Raw genomic sequence first — 22,720 nt, forward strand, 5'->3', positions numbered from 1 at the left:
ATGCATGCTATATATTGATTTACAATTTTATAAATATTAATATAATAATATATTAAATTCCACCATTCAAATAAAGTCATATGGGTAGGTATAAGTTGATCAAGTAGTTATAGATTTTTTACAACTAAACTAAATAAAATTTTAACTAGTTTTGATATTTTGAACTAATATATACAAAGTTTATCCTCAGAATCAAAGAGTTTTCAAGCCAACCATCAACTAAAAACATACCACATTTGGTAGATTAGGAATGAAATTAAAACACCAACAATAATAATCAAAGAATTTCACCAAATCTTTTTTTAATTTTTAATACAAGAAAAATTAAAAAAATAAAATATCTTTCTCCACAGATAACTTGAGATCCTAAACCAACTTTTAAATATCAATTTTGATTTTAGAGCCACACATCAAGAAGTAAAAAATATGCAACAACACTATGAACAATGTTGTGTCAAAACACAACACCCCTCAGATATGCCAACTTAACTAAATGTTCCAGCAACCAGTTAACATAAAGGGGCAAGAAAAAAAAGAAACACTTTTCATGTAACTTACCTGAAAATCAAAAGAGCAGACAGGATGTGGGTTGAGGATGAAGAAATAACAAGGAAAGCGAGTGTAGTCAACGGAATTTGAGGAGAACAACTGAAAGAAGAAGACTTTATTAGACAATGAGAATAGTTCGGATAAGGAAGCAAAGAAATAAAGATCAGAGTTAACCTACCTGATGTTGTGAGGAGAAGCATAATGGTGTATGGCAAGACGAACGACGCGGCATACGTCAGACAAACAAAACTGTCAACGATGGATGCGAGACTGACGGCTCACCAGAAGCAAGGCCGAGATGGATGCGAGGTTGATGGAGAGGCATTAGGGGCTACTTCACACTTTATGCTAACTCCAATGAAAAAACATCAAGCACATGTCATGCGCTAGTCAACTGCAAGGTTATGGAAGAATTTATTAAGTGTACTTATGTTATTTTCCAAAACACGAATACAACTCTTTTCACTCACTGACTATTTGGGACTAATTTATTGTTATTTCATATAGTACATTTAGGGAAAAAACAAGAGAAGGCTACATGATCAAATAAGCTCGCAATCTAAGATAGATAATATTGTGCACAAAGAATTTGCTCGGTGGTTCAAGCATCAGGTTGTAGAATATATGTTATTTTAATTTTCTTTTTAACTTATAATATATACTACAAGATATATACCTTTGCTAATACTAAGGATGCTTATTATATGGTGACAGATTCCATTAGAAAGTACTCAATATTTGAATGAATTTAAGTGGCTTGCATGCGGTCCCATGCTTCAGGTAAGACGTTTTGGGGCGTACAACATCAATGGGTATAGGTTTAGAACCATCACAAAGGAATAAGGAATGAAAATCCAAAATAATAGAGTTTATGTCTTTTCTAATACAAGTTATGGAAGCATGGGTGACAATAAAATGGTTATTGGTAGTGTTCCATATTATGAAAAAATACTGGACATAATTGAATTGAATTATAGATGTCAATTCACAGCTGTATTGTTCAAGTGTATTTGGTCTAATGCCACTACCATTAGAGGGATAAAAAAAGACCGTTTGGACTTTACTAGTGTTCATTTCTCTCATCCGATACACACTGGTAATTGAAAAGATGATGAACTGTACATATTGGCATCAGAAGCTCATCTCGTATATTACGTGAATGATGAGATAGATAAAGAATAGAGTATAGTGGTTCATATAAAACCACGAGATTTGTGACATGAGAGAAGATAATAAAGACGTTGAAGTTGGTTTTTTTCCACATTCAGAAATTATATTTGTCTCTATCATCTAAAAATATAATTTTTGATATATTATCATTTTGCTTGTTATATTGTGATAAGGATTTTGATATCTTAATTTAAATATGATGCTTTATTGGTTGTTTAAAAAATAATTTTTTTTACTCTTTTATAACTTATTATTAGAAAAAATTATTTTACAATAAAGAAGTGATATGATTGTTGTTGTTGTTGTTGTTGTTATTGTTGTTATCAGAATTTGATAGTTTAATAGGATAAATAAAAATAGAAGACTTTTTATCATGCTGTGCAGGCACAACATCCGCTGAAGACATGGCTTTTGCATCTCTATTCTCTTCATTGAAACATGTAGTTTCTGTTGCTAGAGACATATGATTTAATAAAGTTAATGTTAGGTGTTGGTTGGAGGCTATATCAACATGCTCTTGTTTCAACCAATATTTGACAATGACGACCGAATCTACCATGCAGGTTTTCTCCCTAATGATACCCATAAAATTTTTTGTTACACTATGAGTACTATGTATAACCTTTACCTATGCTATTCTAGTTGCTCTAATGCTATTTCTTACATTAAAATTAAAACTTGTAGGGACGATATGAATGGGGATCAAAGTACCAGAAAAAGTTTGGGTATGTAAGCATGTTTTGTAACATGTGCATCTGGGAAGAGTTCTGAGGCCACATTTGCTGAATTGAAGGTAAATAAATAATTATTGTATATAGAAAGTTCATCATTACATGATGGTATGTTTTATCTAAAAGACCTTGAACTATATTTTTATTATGTAGACGCGTTATACAAACAAGTATCTTATTGAGTTGGATATTGCATTATAGAAAGAAATGAAGATTATAGAATTGCACCTTGCAGATTTTTTTACAAGAGAAAAAAGATTCGCTTCAAAATCGCTAAGAAATTTGTTATAACTCTTAATAAGGAAAATGGTAGTTGCTGCTTATTTTGTTTAGTTTTAAAAAAATGTCTTAACATTTCAACATACTTTTTTTTTAAATTAGCATCTAACTAAACTTAAGAGTACTTAACATTTCAGCATAGCTTTTTTTCTATTTGCTGCATGCATTGTTTTATGCAGGTTGAAATTTTCGATATTAGCTGAAGATTCAGCCGAAATAGTCAATGCACCCTGGATAGAGTAGAGACTGAGACACATGGCAATTTAGTTAAGGACACCTCCTTTGGAGTTGACAATGCCATGCAGATTCATGATAGAGTATTTTTGGTCAGGTCAATATGATATTTCAAGCGAAATTTAATCTTAATAAAGCACTAGTAGTTGATAATATTCTAAATTTGTTGATATTTGATTTGAAGACTTAGGTTGATTTATCATATTTTGATGGTTAGGGTCGTAATATTATATATGTGTCTATGGTACAAATATCTTGGTGAGGTTAAGTAAGGTGAAACTTGGAAAAATCTTAATTTATACTTAATTGAAGGGATAAGTATTGTTTTGGTCCCTAGGGTTTAGGGTCAAAATCAAATCCATCCCTAACCTTATTTTTAATTCGAATTGTCATCAACATTTTATTTGGTATTAAAATCATCGTTTTAATGTTTTACAGACAAAAATGCCCTTATGTTTGTTCTGACTTTAATTTCATCATCTACCACCACTCTTACCACTATCACTATCCTTTACTTCCACCAAATATCAACTATCAAATTCAATAACATATCATTTAAATTCAACACCAACATCGAATTCAGTAACAAAAATAACACACAACATTCATTTTTTTAAAAAAAAAAAGAAAGAAAAAATTAGGACAAAGAGAGAAGAGACATGGAGTAACGGGGGAGAAGAAGAAAGAAGAATGAGGAGAAGGATAGTACGACACCGGCTTATGGAGGAGTCATTGTCGCTGCTAGAGAAAAAGACAAGAAAACGAGAGGTAGAAAGAGACCACACGAGGCAGAGAGAGACAGTCCACTCCCTCTTCCCTTTTATTGGTGGCCTTAGCGATGACGCTGATCGTGAATAAGGTGCTATCTTTGAGCTATATTATGACAACGGCGACGGAAGCAATTCACAGCCTCAGGTCATCGTAATCTTCACACTCCACAACAGCGTATAGCGCACTTGCCATTATGCCCACCATCGACTTGTACTTCTTCATCGGTGACTCGAACGACAATTGCTAACCATGTTAGTGAATCACTTGTGTTCGACAGATGAAGTCGATGAGCCTCTTGGCTAACCGCACCGGTGAAGTGGCAGGAGCCATTGGGAATTGAATGGCTGAATAAAAAATTGGCGAAGGAAGAGAGAATGGTATGAGTGTTGAGAAGAGAGAAAGAGAGACTAAAACCTTAGTCCCACAACCAATAACAATCAGAGGGATATTTTTGCCTAAAAAATATTAAAAGGACGATTTTAATACTAAATGAAATGTTGGAGACGATTTCAAATAAAAAATAAAGTTAGAGACGATTTTAATTTTTGACCTTAAATTTTGGAGACCAAATTAGTATTTATCCCTTAATTAACATTATTATTTTATTTTTATGAATTCATCGTAGACATTGACTTATTTTTCTTTTAAATTTATGTGTAAATACAAATTTAAAACATCTTATACTAAAGGAGAAAATTTGAATGGTGAATTTGTTCACATGATAAAAAAGAATTGAAACATTATTTTGGATTATTTTATTTTAGGGCAATTTAGTAAATATCTTTTAGCAATAACTTTTGTTTATGAAATTTTACTATATCCTGGAACAAATACAAAATTAATATCATGGTTTAAGTAACAGTGATTCAAATAGATTTTGAAGAATAAGTTTTTAGTGTGTGTGCATATATATATACACGGGATATATCCAATGAGAATATATTTTTATATGAGAATGTGAGAATGCAATTATTACCATTGGATTGAATTTAATGGCCAAGATTAAACCTGCTTTAAAAGCTAGATTACTGCTCTTTCTCTCACATTTTTCCTCTTTCCACTGTGTTCTCTTCTTTGCATTGGATACTAAAAATTAAATCCTAATTTTTGAATCTCTTCTTACTATGTTGTTTCCTTCACTGATCTCCTTGTTGTCATCACTCTCCTAATTCTCGTCACTGTCGTCGCTCCTCCTTGCATCATTGGTCCCCTCTAGTCTCTGCATTGTTAGTTGCTATCGTCGCCCTCTACTAGTCCCTGGCTCCCTGCAACCATGACTCTATGGTCTGAGTGTCGCTATTGTTGTCACCATAGTAGTAATTGATTGGTATATTGTCCATTCTTCTTGTTCTACTTCTCAATTTTGCTCGAATATCTTCTACTTCAGCGTGAAACCCTCACCCTTTTTCATCTTGCTAAATATTATTCACAAGGATAAATTTTCTGATTTTTATCCAGGATAATGCAAGAGAAACCAGAAAATATCAAAACTCTTTCACCGATTTTCTATATTAGTTTGATACAGATAAAATTTGATTTTTATTGTATTTATATTTTTTGTATTTACTTTATATTTTTTAAAATAAAAATTATCTTCATTAATGAAGAAGGACTAAGCTCATTATATCAAGAAGAGCCAACTTAGTGATATCAAATAGAGTCATTTTTAACTACACTTTATTTGGTTGGCTAATTGCTAATTTGACTAACAAGTATGTTACTTTATTTGCATTTCTTAACATGTGTTATCTGACTACTTCTAAATTTTTTATTAGATTTTTATAATTTGAAACTATTAGGCTAAAAGTATCTCTATTTGTAAAAAAAATTGGCTTATGATGGGCTAAAATCTAAATTAATATAGAATATAACTATTAAAAAAGAGAATAAATAAATAAATAATAAAATAGTAATGTCACAATACTTCAAAGTTATATTTCGATTCTGATCGAGAAAAAGAAAGCAATGACATGTGACCCATCCCTTCAGCATTGCCATCAAGGACAAATCAAGTGTCATATGAGTCTCAAAGCCATAATAATTACAATATGAATAGTACAAGCTCAATCACAATAAAATTATTCTCACCCATCATACATGTATCACCTCACCAACAACATACCACAACTCATAAAAAAAATATTGAATACAATCATAAAGGAAAAGCTAAAATAAGATATGAATAATATATGCCTCTCTTCCCAGCAAAAGCAATTATTTCTCGTATGTAGTACTAATTTTCCTGTAACAGAAAACAAAAAATAGATTAGCGTTAGTTTTAAACATATGTATAATTAACTATTTCTAATTTCACGTTGAACAAGTATTTAAATTAAGTCATTAAGAAAAGAGTAACTAATTCTCATAACAAGTCTTCTTACTAACTTTAGGAGGAGGTTTTGGTAGGGCAATTTCAACTATTATGATGTGCAAATTGCTTACAAGCTTGCAAAGTCTTGTTTTCTTTTGCTGTTGTTCAATACTTCAATTGCCTTTTCTTTATCATCACCTTTAATACACTTTTCACATCCTATTGGTGTTTGAATGTTTAGGAGGAAGAATGTCAATTTTTTTAGAAATATGAATACTAACAAAAGACTCTAACTCATCCTTCTTGTGTGAGATGAGATCACCTTTCATTTTAGGTAGTTGTTATTTAATTTCTAAATCTCTATTTATGACAAGTTGTAGTTTTTCTATAGATCTACCAGCCATATGCATATATTTAAAGAGTTGAGTCCATGCATCTGAAATCAATTTGCTTTCACTCTCAAATTTAGAGCATGTTTCCAATAAATTACCATCGTGATAAAAAATGCACTACTAGAAAACTAGTTATTACAGATGGATATTTTAGACGGATTTTATCCCACGGAAATACAGACGAAATTTTAGAGGATTTTTTGTTGGAAAACAAAAAACAAATGAATTAGTATAAATTATAGACGAAAAAGAGAATCCGTCGATAATTCTATCGAAAAAATTAATTTTTTTCGTGGAAAATGGTTATAGACGGAAAATCCGTCTGTAATTAAATAAACAAAAATGCTGCATTTTATTAAATTATTACAGACGGAAAATCTGTCTGTAATTTAAAATTTTTCCGTCGAAAATGTTGATATTCGCGTTTATGATCCTTTGTGCCCGAGCTCCGTTCATTCACAGCACCAAATCAAAGGAGCTAAACCTAGCAATCCCCTCTCTGTCGACGAGCTTCTTCTTCTCCTTTCCTCACCCACAGCGCCACCGCCGGCCACCCTAACCGCCGCAGCTACCTTCTCATTCTTCTCCTCTTTTTTAAATACTGAACCAGTAGAACACAGCCCCTGTCTCTCTCGTTCTTTCTCGTTTGTAGAACAAAGCAACCTCAAGCTCCACCACCACCGCCGCTCAAGCTCGCATATCTTCTCAGCACTACAGCCATCATCTCCTCCAGTCAATGCCGCAGCTACCTTCGCGCAAGCCCTAGCCTTGTGGCGACCAAAATCGGTTCCTCCGTAAGCCGCGGTTCCACCTCTCTCTTTCCCCCTGTTCGAACCGTAGAGACCAGGTTTTGGTTTCAAAATTCTTTTAATTTCTTTTGAGTTAAATTAATTTTGTTTAGTTAGTTTGATTTTAGTAATTACTTTAGTTAGATTTGTTTTCTGATTATTGGATTTTTAGGTTGTTAAAATAGGATTAGATTAGGTTTTGATTCTGAATAGCTGAGAAATAGGATTAGATTAGGTTTTCTGTTTTCACTTTCCTTTCTTGCTGGGGTTGGTACCTGGTAGCAGGTAGGTTTTTACTTTCTACTGATTCAGGTAAAGACCTTGAAGGCTTTAAAGTATTTTTTCTACTTTCTACTACAGAATTTTTTAAAATTAATAAAAGAGGAATATATTGTTCACTGATTCAGGTAAATTCTTCACAGCTATATATACTTTTCCACCTGCACCTTTTCCACCTATTTCTTTCAGAGGCAAGTGTTAATATAGCCATAGCACGCAGATAGGTTCCCCAATTTTATCCATTTTATTATTTAGTTAAAAAGAAGTAAAAGATATTATCTATTGATTATGTTGTCTTTAACTTGTTGATCTACAGATACATTATGATCACCAAGTGCTTCTTGATTATCTAATTTCAAAGGATACTGGAATAAGCTGTGCTAAATATCTTTTGAGGTATTTTAAATTTTGTCATCAATCACATTACTTTCTCTTTCCTTGGTTTTAAATAAAATAGTTGGAAAAGATTTTATAATTATAGGTATGGTTCATGTAGCTCTGTGTTGTACTAAACTATCTTCTTCTAACAACAATAACTAAGGATCTTCTATTTTATTGAGTTCTTTATTCCTTCTGCATGCAGAATCTTTGTTGCCACTTGGAATGTAGCAGGGAAGTCACCTCCAAGTTATTTGAACCTTGAAGATTGGCTTCACACCTCTCCACCCGCTGATATCTATGTTCTTGGGTAAATTACTAATGCCGGTTGTATAATGTGCAAGTCACCTTTTGTTCTGCAACATTTCTTGCTGAGAAATTTTTTGCATTTTTTTGGGCCTCTGGTTTCAAGAAATTGTACCTCTTATTGGTGGTAACATTTTGGGAACAGAAGACAATAGCCCTGCAAGAAAATGGCTTGTTCTTATTAGGAAGACCCTTAAGCTTGTTGGTTGAATGCTTGAAATAATATTTATTTGCATTTTCAAAATGGGGATCATATTCATCCTGTCTTCCTCATGAATTTTTTCCCCTAGCAAATGTAGAATAATAATTCTTTTGTTTAAAGTTGAACTGGAGTAACCTAATTGGAGTTAGCTAAGTGGAAGTAATCTCTTAGAAAATGACGTGTAAATCTTTGATCTCTTAAGCACATCTTTATGTGCATCTACTGTCAAGTATTTCATGATGGAATTCTTATAGGATCAGCAATGCACTTATTTTACTACTAATTGCTTTTATTGAAAATTTCAGACTATATGATGAACTGCATACATGCTTTATTTGATTTGATTCTTTTATATGGTGGAACTCTAGTATGAAATTCTCAATGTCAAAGTGAAAGTTTCAATGGATGGGGATGTTTTCCATTGATTGATTCTATTAACATGCTTATAGGTTTTTTTCTTGTTAATTAGTTTTAGACATAATGTTTTTCAGCAATGCATGCTTTTTGTCTCTTATATATCTCACCGGAGCCAATTTTCGTTTAATAGTTGGAGATCTACATGGAGATCTTAAGTTGGCTAGATCTGCACTTGAAATGGCTGGTGTATTGAGTTCTGATGATCAAGACTTATGGACTGGTGGAGAAACGGTATGTGTCCTATTTTTAGAAACCGGTAGCTTTTAGTTTTAAACTTTAATTTTAATTTGAGTCACTAGTCTTTTGCCAATGTGTATAGAATTAGAATTTGATAAGTAAAGCAATGATGTGCTGGATTTCTTTTCTATGGATTGATATTTTATAGAAATACTAGAAACGTAGATTGATCTTCTCTTGTATTTTAAAATTAATTTTAAAAAATAACTTGTATGTTAGAACTTGGAATAATCCCTTAAGCTTGGAGAAAGGAATAGAAAATAATTCCTATTTGTAAAATTTTAAGAATCTTGTTATTACCTTCTGCTATTTAAATTTTCAATTAACTTTCCATAATTGAATCTGCCTGATCTAGGTAAATGGAAACCATGAGACTATGAATGTGGAAGGTGATTTTAGATATGTTGATTCTGGGGCATTTGTAATCAGACTAATGGTTATCTTGTTTTCAACTTTTTATATAGGTCAATGGGAATGAAATTGCTTCAATATCACTTCTGACATGGCAAAATGAGTTCTGGTATCTTTCTTTCGTCATGTAAATTTGCTGAATGTGATTAGCCTATATAAAATTTATAAAGAAAGTCATATTTACAGATTCAATAATGTGTACACTCAATTTTAAAACATAAACTTTTAGGATTCTGGAGTCTTTTCCATGTCTTCATGATAAAGTTCTCCAAGCTGCTGTTGATGTTATTGTGAGCCAATCTCCAAGCCAAAATGAAAGACAGGTCCAAAATTTTCAGGCTTTTTGTGCTTTTGGTTCTTTCATTACAGTTTCCAGGATTTTTAATTCAACTTTCCTTGCCACAGGGAACAACTTCTGTCTTTGCTAATTTTGTCAAGAACTTCACCACGAGAAAAACAGATCCAAATGCAAATCAATCAGCTCATCCTAATATTTTGGAGAATCTAGAATAAATATTCTCAAATCCTCCCTTCTTAAAGCCTTCATCAGACACAGTTGATCCACTTGATGATTTCGAGCTTGACTTAGGTCTGTCCTTAATTTCTTCTTCTGCTACCATCTATATTTTATTTATGAAACTTTTTACTTTCTCTTGCAGATGATATTCATATTGGTCCTCTTTCCACTGCATGTAATTATTTAAAACTAATTTGTAGTGGGAGCACGACTGTCACTATAGTGAAGCAGGTAACACATTGGAAAAAGAAATAAAAAGAGAATCTAGCTATGGTTTCTGATTCCAATATATGGTTTTCTCAGTTTTTTCTCTTACCAGGGCTCAAATTTGTTCATGGGATATATCGGGAATTGATAAACCACTATTTTATAGTTTATCTTGTGCTCAATTGAGTGGTTTTTATCAAGTCCTTACCCACTTATTCATATGATTTACATGATTTTATAATTCCTTTCTAGTTTTGTTTTATGGTTGAAAACTTGCTTCCTAAGCCCTAATTTGTGTATTTTAATCCCCCTATATACCATTCGATGCCGTGATCGAATGGCTTAGAGGATGGAGAGGAAGCTTGCAAAAATGGAAGGAGCACAAGAAATAAAGGAGACAACCAGCGAGTATCGACGCGCATGCATAGCTCACGCGTGCGCGTGATCTGAAGATTTTTACAGTGACGCATGCGTGTACCTGACACGTATGCGTGAATTGAAGTTCTGCTAGACGACGCGTGCGCGTGCTTGACGCGTAAGCGTGACACGCGAAGAAGACCAGCGACGCGTACGCGTGACTGGCGCGTACACGTGACATGCGCAATCTGCAGAAATAACAGAAAATACTGGGGGTGATTTTGGGCCGAGTTTAGACCCAGTTTCTGGCCCAGAAACACATACTAGAGCTAGGGAACAAGCAGAGACTCAACACAGATTCTCATTAGCGTAGTTTTAGTTTTTAGATCTGAATCTTGAGAGAAATTACTCTTTCTCTAGGTTTTCTTTACATTCATAGTTTATTAGTTTTATGCTTTTGCTTTTGGATATTGAAGAGTCATCACCTCCGTTGAAGACACTATTCTAGTTTGTTTTCTTACTCCTTTATTATTCTATATTCTTAATTCTTGTTTAGAGTTACAATTGGATTACTTTTAGAATTTATTAATGTAAGCAATATTTTTCCATTTAAATTTTATCATTTGTTTAATTACTTCCAATTAATTTGATTATCATGTCTCTTTTCTATTCCCTACTCCCAACAACGAAGATGGTATCCATGTTGATGGAGTAGACTCCCAACTTGACATGGGGGTTGATTAAAAGGAGACACTTGAGTCGGAATGCTCAAGTGATTAGTTAAATTGGAAGTTGTTGGCTAATTCTCTATTTAATAACGCTAGACCTTTCCAAGGGAGAGGATTAGGATTTGCGAATAAGAGTTAGCTCAATCACTTGACTTTCCTTTATTTAGTAAGGGTTAACTAAGTGAAAATAACAACCTCTTTATACTACACTTGAGAAAATTCCAACAAGGATAGAACTTCCAATTAATCATTCCCCCACAGTCAAGGCTTTTTAATTAGAATATATAATTCCCTTTTAATTTACAATTATTTATTTTCTGTCATTCAACTCTCAAATTTCTCGGAAAACCCCTGATTAACAACATAGCACCCTTTTTGCCAACTTGTTGGGAGATGACCTGGGATTCATACTCGCAGTATTTTTATTCTAATTTTGTGACAACCTTTCTAAATTGATGAGTAGATTTTTGCTGGTTAAGAACTATACTCGCAACATATTTCTATATTGATTTCTTAATTGGATGACTTCCGCTACCCATCAATTTTTGGCGCCGTTGCCGGGGAGTTGCAATTGTGTGCTAAATTATTAATTAGTGTACATATTTTTAATTTTTGCATATTTTATTTTATTTTATTACCCTGAGCTGTATGTTTCTTTCATTGAATGACGCGTTCACTGCCTGATCCGAGCTTAGCCGCATTTGATCCTGAAATTGAAAGAACTCTTTCACGTATTAGGCGAGCTCGGCGTAGGTTAGCCTCTGAGGGTGGTGAAGTGATTGTTATCGATTCACCAGTCTCATCTGAGTGCGAATCTAAACCGCCATGTGAGGAAGAAACAAGCTCCTCTACTACTAATTCAGTTGATTTACGTGCAGGTAACATGGCGGCACCCAGGAAGATCAACCTCCAGTAGGCAGGAGCCCCAAACTTTACTCTGCAACCGTATCAAGTGCGTCATCCAAATCTGGCTGCAGATTTTGAACTGAAGACTGCACTAATCAACTTGATGTCCAAGTTTCATGGCTTACCTGCTCAGGAGCCTATCAAGCACCTAAGGGACTTTCAGACAGCCTGTTCTACTGTTAGGCGTCATGGTGCAGATGAAACTTCTATTTTGCTAACCACCTTCCCGTTTTCTCTTGAGGGAAAGGTGAGAGAGTGGTACTACACTCAACCTGAAGCAACCGTTACTAACTGGGATACGCTCATGAGAGAATTCCTGGAAAAATATTTTCCAGCTAAAGTTACAGATAGACTAAGGAAAGAGATCTCTTGCATTATTCAAGGTGAATCAGAGACTCTTTATGAGTACTGGGAACGCTTCAAGAATCTTCTGGACACATGCCCCATCATATGATTGACAAGTTAGTGTTGATCAGCTACTTCACTCAAGGCATGAAGCCTTGAGATAAGACTACATTAGATGGTGCAAGTAATGGTTCTCTGAAAAAGTACAAGACCGCAGATGAAGCGTGGCAACTGATCAGTGACCTAGCTGAGTCCACTCGGAATCACAGGCACAGGAACAACCACTCAAAGGCTGTTGCAGAGGTTTCCTCTAGCACTGAAACTTCTGCTCTTACACAGAGCATATGTGATATGACCAACCTACTGAAGCAAATACAGCTAAATCAACAACAACCTCAGCCTCCCCCACCACAACAAAGTCAACAGTTAGTCCCTCAGAGAGTATGCAGAATATGTACTGATTATAGTCATTACACTGATGAGTGTCCACAACTCCAACAAGAGGACAACACCGTAGCAGCCACTCATAATTTCTATGACCGACCAAATCAAGGGTATAATCAACAAGAAGGCAATTACAACTAAGGTGGAAACTACAACCAAGGTTGGCAAGACAACTCCAACCAGGGATGGAGAGACCATTCCAACCAGGGATAGAGGGATAATTCTAACCAAGGTTGGAGGTACAACTACAACAGAGGAGGTAGAGACAACAATAGAAATCAGAGGTGGAATAACAACAACAGATAGCAGAACCAAAATCAGCCCTACAGAGCACCTCACTTAAGGCAGTCCCAAGCACCTCAGAACAACCAATAGCAGGCCCCTCAGATCACTTACCCTTCTTCTTCTTCTCATGATGAAAATGCTTCAGTCTATTGAGCAAAGACAAAAGGCCATAGAGAACACACTTAGCTCCACCTTGAACGGTCTAATCTCTGCTGTACAAGCTCTTGCCTCACAAATTGGATCAATGAATACTTCCAATAATCAGCCTTCAAGCTCCAATGGAATTCCTTCTTAACCTTTACCCAACCCCAAGGGTGGCATCAATGCCATTACTTTGAGGTCCGGAACCACACTGCAAGAGAGGAATCAGGAGGAGCCAAGCCCACAAGAACACGCCCTAGTTGAAGACATAGTTGAAGTAGAAGATGCTGAAGAGGAAGAGGAAGCACAAGACATGGTTGAAGAAGAAGTAGCACAGCCAAGGAATGGAGCACCAAAGGATGCAGAAGCTATAAGTGGCGCCATTCCTGTTCCATTTCCACACCTTGCAAGGAAGTCTAGGAAGCAGATGGAACTTGATCCCAAAATGGTAGAAATTTTCAAAAAGGTTGAGGTAACTATTTCCCTTTTTGATGTTATTCAACAAGTACCTAAATATGCAAAGTTTCTGAAGGATTTATGCATACATAAGGATAAAATTAATGAATTAGAAACTATTCCTTTAGGTAGTTCTATATCTGCTTTAATGGGAGGTATACCTGAAAAATGTAGTGATCCAGGTCCATGCATGGTTAACTGTACCATTGGGGGTGTAATATTTTCTAACCGCATGTGTGATTTAGGAGCGTGCGTGAGTATTATGCCATTGTCTATATATGATGCCTTAAGGCTCCCTCCCTTAAAAAAGTCGGCAGCTCATTTTGTTTTAGCAGATAAAAGCATCATCACAGTGGTTGGAATTGTTGAAGACGTGCTGGTGAGCATTAAGGGGCTCACATTTCCCATTGACTTCTATATTTTGGAAATGCCCCCTGATGACTCAGGAAGACCATCTTCAATCCTACTTGGAAGGCCATTCCTGAAGACTTCGAAGTTCAAGCTGGATGCCTTCTCAGGAACTTACTCCTTTGAGATAGATGGCAGAGCAGTGAGTTTCAGTTTAAATGAAGCTATGAAGCACCCTCCGGAAGATCATTCTATCTTCCAGTGCGACATCATTGATGAAACTGTAGCTGAAGTTCACCAAGAAGAAGTAGAAGAGAGGCACATGGAGCAAGGTCCAAGTGTGGGAACACCCTCTGAGCACAATGAGGATACTTTGCCATTATCACTAGCTCCAGATGATCCAGAGCCTAGCCATGAGCAGATATTAGAATTAAAGCCCCTTCCACCCCCACCTCAAGTATGCTTACCTTGAGGATAATCAGAAGCTCGCAGTTATCATTGCAGGGGAACTCACTTCCCAACAAGAGGAGCAACTGCTCAGTGTGCTGAGAAGACACAAGAAAGCAATTGGGTGGAGCTTGGCGGATATAGTAGGCATCAGCCCTCAAGTTTGTGAGCACATAATATTCTTAGAAGAGGGAGCAAGACCTGTCCGTGAACCCCAAAGAAGATTGAATCCCACCACCTTAGAAGTTGTCAAGAAAGAAGTAACCAGGCTACTTGAAGTAGACATCATCTACCCCGTCTCAGACAATGAATGGGTCAGTCTAGTACAAGTGGTACCCAAGAAGTCTGGAGTCACAACAGTGAAGAATGAGCATGGATAGCTCCTAACAACTAGAGTGCATAATTCATGGAGAGTTTGCATTGATTACAGGCGTCTCAACCAAGCTACTCGCAAGGATCACTACCCCTTGCCATTTATTGATCAGATGCTTGATCGCTTGTCAGGTAAATCCCTTTACTGCTTTTTAGATGGTTATACAGGCTATTTTCAAATTCATATAGCTCCTGAAGATCAGGAAAAGACTACTTTTACATGTCCATTTGGAACGTATGCATATAAGAGGATGCCTTTTGGCTTATATAATGCACCGGCTACTTTCCAAAGATGCATGATGAGTATCTTTTCAGATCTTATCAAGAGTTGTATGGAAGTTTTTATGGATGATTTTAGCGTATATGGTGATTCCTTTAACCTTTGCTTCGATAGTTTAGCCAGAGTATTAGACAGGTGTGTTAGTTCCAACCTTCACCTATATTTGAGGTATTTTCAGTTTATGATTGTTCTCTTTGATTTAAGTTACCATTGCTTCCCATCTAAGGATATTTTTATTATTCCAGCAATTTTACTTTTTCCCCTTTTGGTCCTGGTTAAGAATTCAGTAACTCAACAGTTATTAAACTCAACATAATTGATAAACGTTATCTTGCTAATTGAGCTGAACTTAAGTAATCCCAACCTTTTCTTAGGAAATAAATAGGATTCAAAGGTCAATTTAATTAGTCCCTTGACTTTCCTTTGCCCTAATACATGTTGATCAAGTGGAGTTTAGATTCAACTTTCATTATAGTTGAGAGAGATAACTAAGTTGGACCTCTAATTTCTCTTACCTTGCCAAAAGTCTGCTTTACAGTATTTATTTATTTTAATTGCCAATTACTTTACTTGTCATTTGAATTACTTGCTTCTCACCTTTTAAACCCCGCTTACAACCTTTATAGCCAATAATAAGAGCATACTTCCTCGCAGTTCCTTGAGAAGACGACCCGAGGTTTGAATACTCGGTTAATAATTTCTAAAGGGGTTTGTTACTTGTGACACCCAAAACGTTTGTACGAAGGGATTTTTGTCGGTTTAGATACTATATCTACAACGCGACTATTTTTTATGACATTCTTTACTGGCAAAAATCCTAACATCAAAATGGCGCCGTTGCCGGGGAGCTCCTAACGTGTGCCTTATTATTGGTTATTGTAAATATTTTTCTTTTACTTGTTTATTTATTTTTGTTTTTCCTTTTATCTTTAATTGCTACTATGAACTCTCACCCCTCTCGCTTTGAGTTTGGTTCTAATTTTGTTGAAGGAAATAGAAGTTACAGCAGGAACATGCATCAAGGTCAGGCCAATCAAGGATGGATGGAGCCAAGAGGATCTAATCAACCCTTTAGGCAGCAACACCCTCCAAGATATCCTGGACAAAGACCATTCTACCGTGCATACCCAGCTGAAGGATATGGTGGACAACCTTGTAACTACCAACAAGCCCCACCCCGTGCATATAAACCATCCTTTCAACATAACCTTGAACCACCACACTCACAAGCTTCTCTTCACCATTCGCCACCATATGATCCATCCTTACCCCAATACCAATCCAATCACCCCCAATCACCACCACTTTCCTTTGTATCATGTCCAAGTCCAGCAACCCGAGAAGCAGAGGATCGCCTAAGGGAAACAGTAATTAAGTTTCAAACAACCATTCAACAACTGGAGCAAGCGATGATTCAATGGGCTTCTAGGCGCTCAAATACACAAGGATTAGCCACAGCTCCATGTGGACAGCCCAATGAAGAGCAGAGCACGAAGGAATTGCCAGAAACTCCAGTGGACAAGATAGAGAATGAATTTATACTAGAACAATTAGAAGAAGCTGTCTTTGTTCAAGAAGAAGAGTTGGTTCAAGACCTAGGAGATGCTGAACTTCCATGGGAATCCAGAATTGAGGAAAACTCCGTCCAGGATGCTACAGTTGATGCTAAGGAGAATATTTCTCCAAGGCAAGTCGTTTATGAAGAATCAGACGAAATAATCCAAGAAGCAATTTCCCTTAATGATGATAGTCACAAGTCTAGCTCTTTTGGTGATGAACTTGCATCCGCAAGTGAATTCTCTGAGATCGAAGAATCTTCCCCAAGTGAATATGAAGATGATGCAGAGGTAGATTTCTCTCAACCTCCAATTTATGATTCAAGTGATGAGGAAGACATAGAAGACTTTGACCAGGACACAGATACAATTGAAGATCTTTGCAAAGAAGTGGAGGAATTCACAGAAGAGCACAAGGAAACGGAACTTGCAGAATCACTAGAAACACCTATCCCAAGGCCATTACCACCTAATACAAGCTTCAAGTGGGTACAATCCTTAACTTATAACTTTACTTATTCGCTTGAATATGGTTTGCTTGAAACAGATGGCCAGCTTAGAGCTCTTTGCGGCTTTAAAAATAAGAGGGAAATGGCTCGTACTCAGAGCTGGTGCACAAGGTTCAATAAGGTTCCACGCTTCACCTCAAAGTACACGGACTGGTATCATGCTAAATTGCATGGATCACGGAGAACGTTTGGTCACCACGGTGAGATTCTACTTTTTAACCCGCCCGAATGGAAACATGTAGATCAAGACGGAGGCGGATTTAAAAGCAAGGCATGGACCCCTGGACTCTATCCTGACATTCGTCGTCCCGGGAGCCTGAAAATCTGTTTGGAGCTGCTTAGAAGCTTTGCATGCTTGGTTTGGGACCCCGGAGGCTATTGGCATTCCAAGCACTGGTGGAGATTTTTAGACGAATTTAAACATAAGCCGCCATAACAGGATACTCCTCCAATGTCTAACTTAAGGACTTTAACTAAAAGTGCTAGGTGGGAGACAACCCACCATGGTATGGTCGCTTCTTTTTCAATTTATTTCTTGTTAATTGCTTTCATTTTTTTTCCTTTTTCAATATTAATTTATTAAACCTGGAATCATGCATAGCATTCATGTTAATAATTGTATTCTGCATTTTTCATGCATATATAAAAAAAAAGGGTGCACGACGCGACCGCATGCCCCATGCGATCGCGTCATATTGCGAGAAACACCACCCACGCGACCGCGTGACCCACGCGGCCGCATGATATATATATCGGCTTAAGGATCCAACGAACAGAAAGTTAGGCTGGAATCGTGCAGCCCTTGTGCGTTTTGCACAAATTGGCCCACGCGATCGCATGCCCCATGCGATTGCGTCACTTGCACAATACCAATCCCACGCGACCGCGTGAGCGACGCGATCGCGTCGCATGGATTGCACATCACCCCAAAAGGAGACAGAGAGTTGCGCTAAAACGGCGCTGAATCCATCAGCTGCCACCGCGACACTGTGACCCGCCACCGCGCCGGACGCTGCCGCAGCCACCTTCTTCCCCGTTTCACCCTTCCCGCCTACCAGGTTCCGCAAAACGCAACCCTTTTTTTATCCGTTCGTCGTTTTTCTGTAATTTTTTCCGTTTCTGTTCATCATTAGGATAGATAGATATGCATGATGTAGTGGAATTTTTAGGTTGTTAGGTAGCTTAGGCTGTGGTTAGTGGATCTAGGTCTGTTTACTTGCACTGTTCCTGTTTATGTTTTATCATAACTGCAATTCTGCTATTCCTGTGACCTCGCTCATATGCTGTGATTTCTTGCAATTGTTGCTTGTTACTCTAAATTTTCCTGTTTCTATTCATTACTGGTAACTGCAGCAAGTTTTTAATTCATATGAACTGCTTTGATTGCTGTTTATTTTCCGGGACAATCCAATTTTAGTCGGAATGCTGCCCAAATTTTTTAAAATTGTTTTCATTCATGTTTTGGTTTGGCATTTCTGAACTTTGTTTTACTCTGCTTTACCCAAACCATTTCATGAATGCTATGGCAGACTTTCTTATCCTCTTTGATTTCCTGGTTCATAAACTGCATTTGTGATTCACTGATTCCAATTTTTGCTTTCTTTATTTCTATTCGAATCAGCACCACCCTGTTTTCCTTGTTCGATTATGAGTACTTCTATTCTTACCTGTGAATCCTTGTTATATGGAATTTTTCTATGCCACTTACTTTAACCCACACTTTACTAACTCACTAACTTTAATTTACTAATTTCTTTTTCAAATTTTAACCATACTAACCCTTTTACTCTATTTTCTGATTATTTTCACTTTCCTCTAACTTTCTCCCCATGGCATATTGATTATTTTTCCATTTAACGTAAATTCAATCACATTTTATTTACTCATTTTCCTTATTCTATTTCTTCTTTGCCGCTTTGATTTTTCTTTGTTTAATTGCCTATTTGCTTTCCTATTTTATCCATATCCTGGTTTTCTGTTTTTCAGGATGTCTGCCTCACAGAAAAAAGGCAAAGGCAAGGCTACTGGCAAGCGCAAGCGAGGAGATTCCTCTCAGTCCATCATTGCTCTAATGCATGATTCTTCATGGCGGGAGAAGAACTTCACACAGCAGGAGAAAGCTGACCAGCTGCTCCCTGCAAATGATCCTATCAAATTTGCAAACCGGTACTATGAACTGAAGTACCCGGCTTTTGCAAACTCCAGAAATCTATACCTGGAATGAACTCTGAAGATTCTAGAAGCCCTTCAGCAGTACACCACTGAGCAAATCAAGCAAAGGGGCTAGTTCTTTCTGGAGAGAACACTGACAGAGGTCAACGCATCTTGGGTCCGAAAATTCTACTGCAACTACTACCTCACCACCCTAGATGCAGTGCACCTGAGAGGAAAACAAATTCTGGTCACTGAAGAGGCCTTAGAGGACATTCTCCGGCTTCCAGCCAAGTTCGATCAGCCTGATGGTTATTCAAAGGCTGAGGAGGACATGCGTCAGATGCAATTTGATTGGGATGCTGTAAAGACACGGATAGCCCTCGACCCGATAGTTCCTTAGGAGATGGGTCAGGACACTACCATGCCTAGAGGGATCAAGAGAGCATACTTAAACGATGAGGCTCGGTTATGGCATCAGATCTTGAGTAATTATGTGATGCCGAGTACTCACGAGACGGAGATCCCGGCTGCTATGATCACCCTCCTTTGGTGTGTGCTGGAGGGTAAGGACCTTTATCTACCATGTTTCATTAGGCACTATATGGCCAGGGTCCACGTCCGAGGCACCCTCCCTTTTCCGTATCTGGTTACACAGCTTGGCCGTCGAGCTGACGTGCCATGGGAGGATGCCGATGAGAGACCACCAGCGGCGGATTGCAGGAAGATCATTCCGCACAGCCAGAACTTCTTAGCCCTGGGCCACAGACCACCACCATTCACCGCTACTGATGAGTCAGCCCCACCGTCTGCTGGACCCTCTTCCTCCACTGCTGCACCACCTACCACTGCACCTCCACCCGCCACAGAGCCCGTCTATCATCTGGTGTACCGCTTGTTCTGACGACTTGACCAGATGGAGCGTCGCAACAAGCGGCGCTATGAGCACCTAAAGCTGATGATACGATCCGGTGACATCTCCTCCGAGCCCGACACACCGTCCGAGGCATCTGAGGAGGAGGCGGATGCGCCCGAGGCAGAGACCCATCCCCAGGAGGCAGCACCAGCCGCACCACAGGTAGTGGTCCCACATCAGATTGAGGCTGCGGATCATGAGATCCCAATCCAGTCAGCACCTCCTCCACAGCAGCCAGACCCTCAGCCCACCACCACCACTGAGACTCCAGCTACCATCCCTCCCAGTGATGACACTCCTTCACACCCGGCTTGATTGAGCATCGGGGACGATGCTTCCTTTTAAGTGTGGGGAGGTCGCCATCTCTGGCGTTTATTTTGGTGAACCACTACATACTTTTTTCTTTTATTTTTGATATTTTTCTGTATTTTTCTTTTTATTGTTATTTTCTGAGTACTTATACATTGCTTTTATGTATTTTTACTCTATTTTCTGTATTTTGCATCTTTAGTTCATATTTTAGCCATTTAGTTTATTTTAGTTATTTAGTTTAGTTTGCGATTCTGATTTATTAGTGGATTAATTAGTATAGTTTACCCTTTTTAGCATAAGATAGTATAGTTTAAATTGAAAAATATAAAAAGGAAGTAAGCTAGGAAATTGAACATAATAGATTTAAATCCACAAACCTTGTATATAGCATTACATGATGTAGTTAAGCTGACAACATTTCATCAAGGAGGAACATTAAAACTTTAAAAGCTACCCTAAATAATTTTTTTATGAGAATAATGGGAATTTTTAACTAAACCTGCATACAATATATAAATGATATATGATGCTTGAGTTAGAGAACACACAGCCTGTGAGTCTTGAGCTTAATTGTATGGTTGCATTCAAACCATAATTTCATTTCTGTGTGTTCCATTTCTTTTTATTCTGATGTTCTTTACTTTGCTTTAATCTATATGTTCAATTATAGAATATAGAATAGATACATACCAGGAGAGTGATTGAGGCCATCATTTGGTTTCAGCTCACTTACCCCAAAATAGCCTACCTTTTACATCACCCTTGTTAGCCCCCTTGAGCCTTTTAAAACCCCTTTATTCTATTTAGCCAAATTACTAGCCTTAAGCAGAAAAATAAAAGAAAATCCCAAGTGAATCTTTGGTTAGCTTAAGATAGAAAATCATGAATAGAGTTAAATGTGGGAAACCTTTTGGGAACATGGATGGTAGAAACAAAAAGGTAAAGAAGTTAAAAGAAATAAAATAAATTTGGGAAGCATGCTCATGAGAAAATCAAAGTGATATAATTGCCATGTGCCTTGAAAAAAAAAAGTTATTTTTCAGCATTTAAATAAAAGGGGGATACAAAAGAATTTCCCCAATGCAAAATAAAAGCAATGCACATGGAATAAAAAAAATAAAACATGAGTATGTAACAATAAGTGGGAAATATGGGAAATTAGGTAAAGAGATTTTGTTCTACTAGATATGTATGTTAGGTGAGATCTTAGTCTAATTAAGGATTCACTTATTAGCTCACTTGACCTTATACATAAATCCTTACCTTTACCTTGACCCCATTACAACCTCAATTAAAGACCTCATGACTTTTTGGTATAACTATATTCTATAATTGTTGATTGGTTAGATGAAGAACAAAGCTCTAGAAAGCAAGAATAAAAAGAAAAATAGAGTAAATAAACCCAATAAACACTAAGTGACTAAAGAGTAAACACAAAATCCAGTGAGGGTTCAATAACTCATCAACATATATCTGTACTTAATTTACTAATTGTTTTGCAAGTTTGTACAATGTTTTCTTTCCCATCTCATTTGCTAAAATGCTTTATTATTTAAGGGTTGGCTATATATATACATGACTCCTTGAGAATGTGAATTAACTTGACTACATGTAAGCTTTATATATGAGTGAATAAATTATAGTTGCATGATGCATCATTCATTTAGGTAGTTGCATTTAAATTAGGTTGCATTGCATGACATTCCATCACTTTAACCTTAATTATTTACCTTGGATTTAGCATGAGGACATGCTAGTGTTTAAGTGTGGGGAGGTTGATAAACCCATATTTCATGAGTTCTTTTGTGCTTAATTTGAGTGATTTATACAATCCTTCACCTACTTATTCACATTAATTGCATGGTTTTACTTTCCTTTCCTTATTATGTGATGTAAATGAAAAACATGTTTCCTAAGCTTTAAAAAATAATTATTTTAATTACCTTTATTTCCATTCGATGCCGTGATTAGTGTGTTGAGTAGTTTCA

General features: G+C 36.8%; 1 long non-coding RNA gene and 1 pseudogene across 1 annotated transcript; one reads left to right on the forward strand and one right to left on the reverse strand.

The window, feature by feature from the left end:
- Window positions 6,121-22,720, reverse strand: part of LOC107620935 — a 50,362-nt pseudogene continuing 33,762 nt past the window's right edge.
- LOC110267785 lies at window positions 7,975-8,950 on the forward strand. The gene is made up of 3 exons (XR_002355697.1): window positions 7,975-7,985; window positions 8,088-8,192; window positions 8,938-8,950. It is a non-coding gene; the product is annotated as an uncharacterized LOC110267785 (long non-coding RNA).

The sequence above is a fragment of the Arachis ipaensis genome, chromosome B10 (assembly GCF_000816755.2).
Source record: "Arachis ipaensis cultivar K30076 chromosome B10, Araip1.1, whole genome shotgun sequence".
Lineage (NCBI taxonomy): Eukaryota > Viridiplantae > Streptophyta > Magnoliopsida > Fabales > Fabaceae > Arachis > Arachis ipaensis.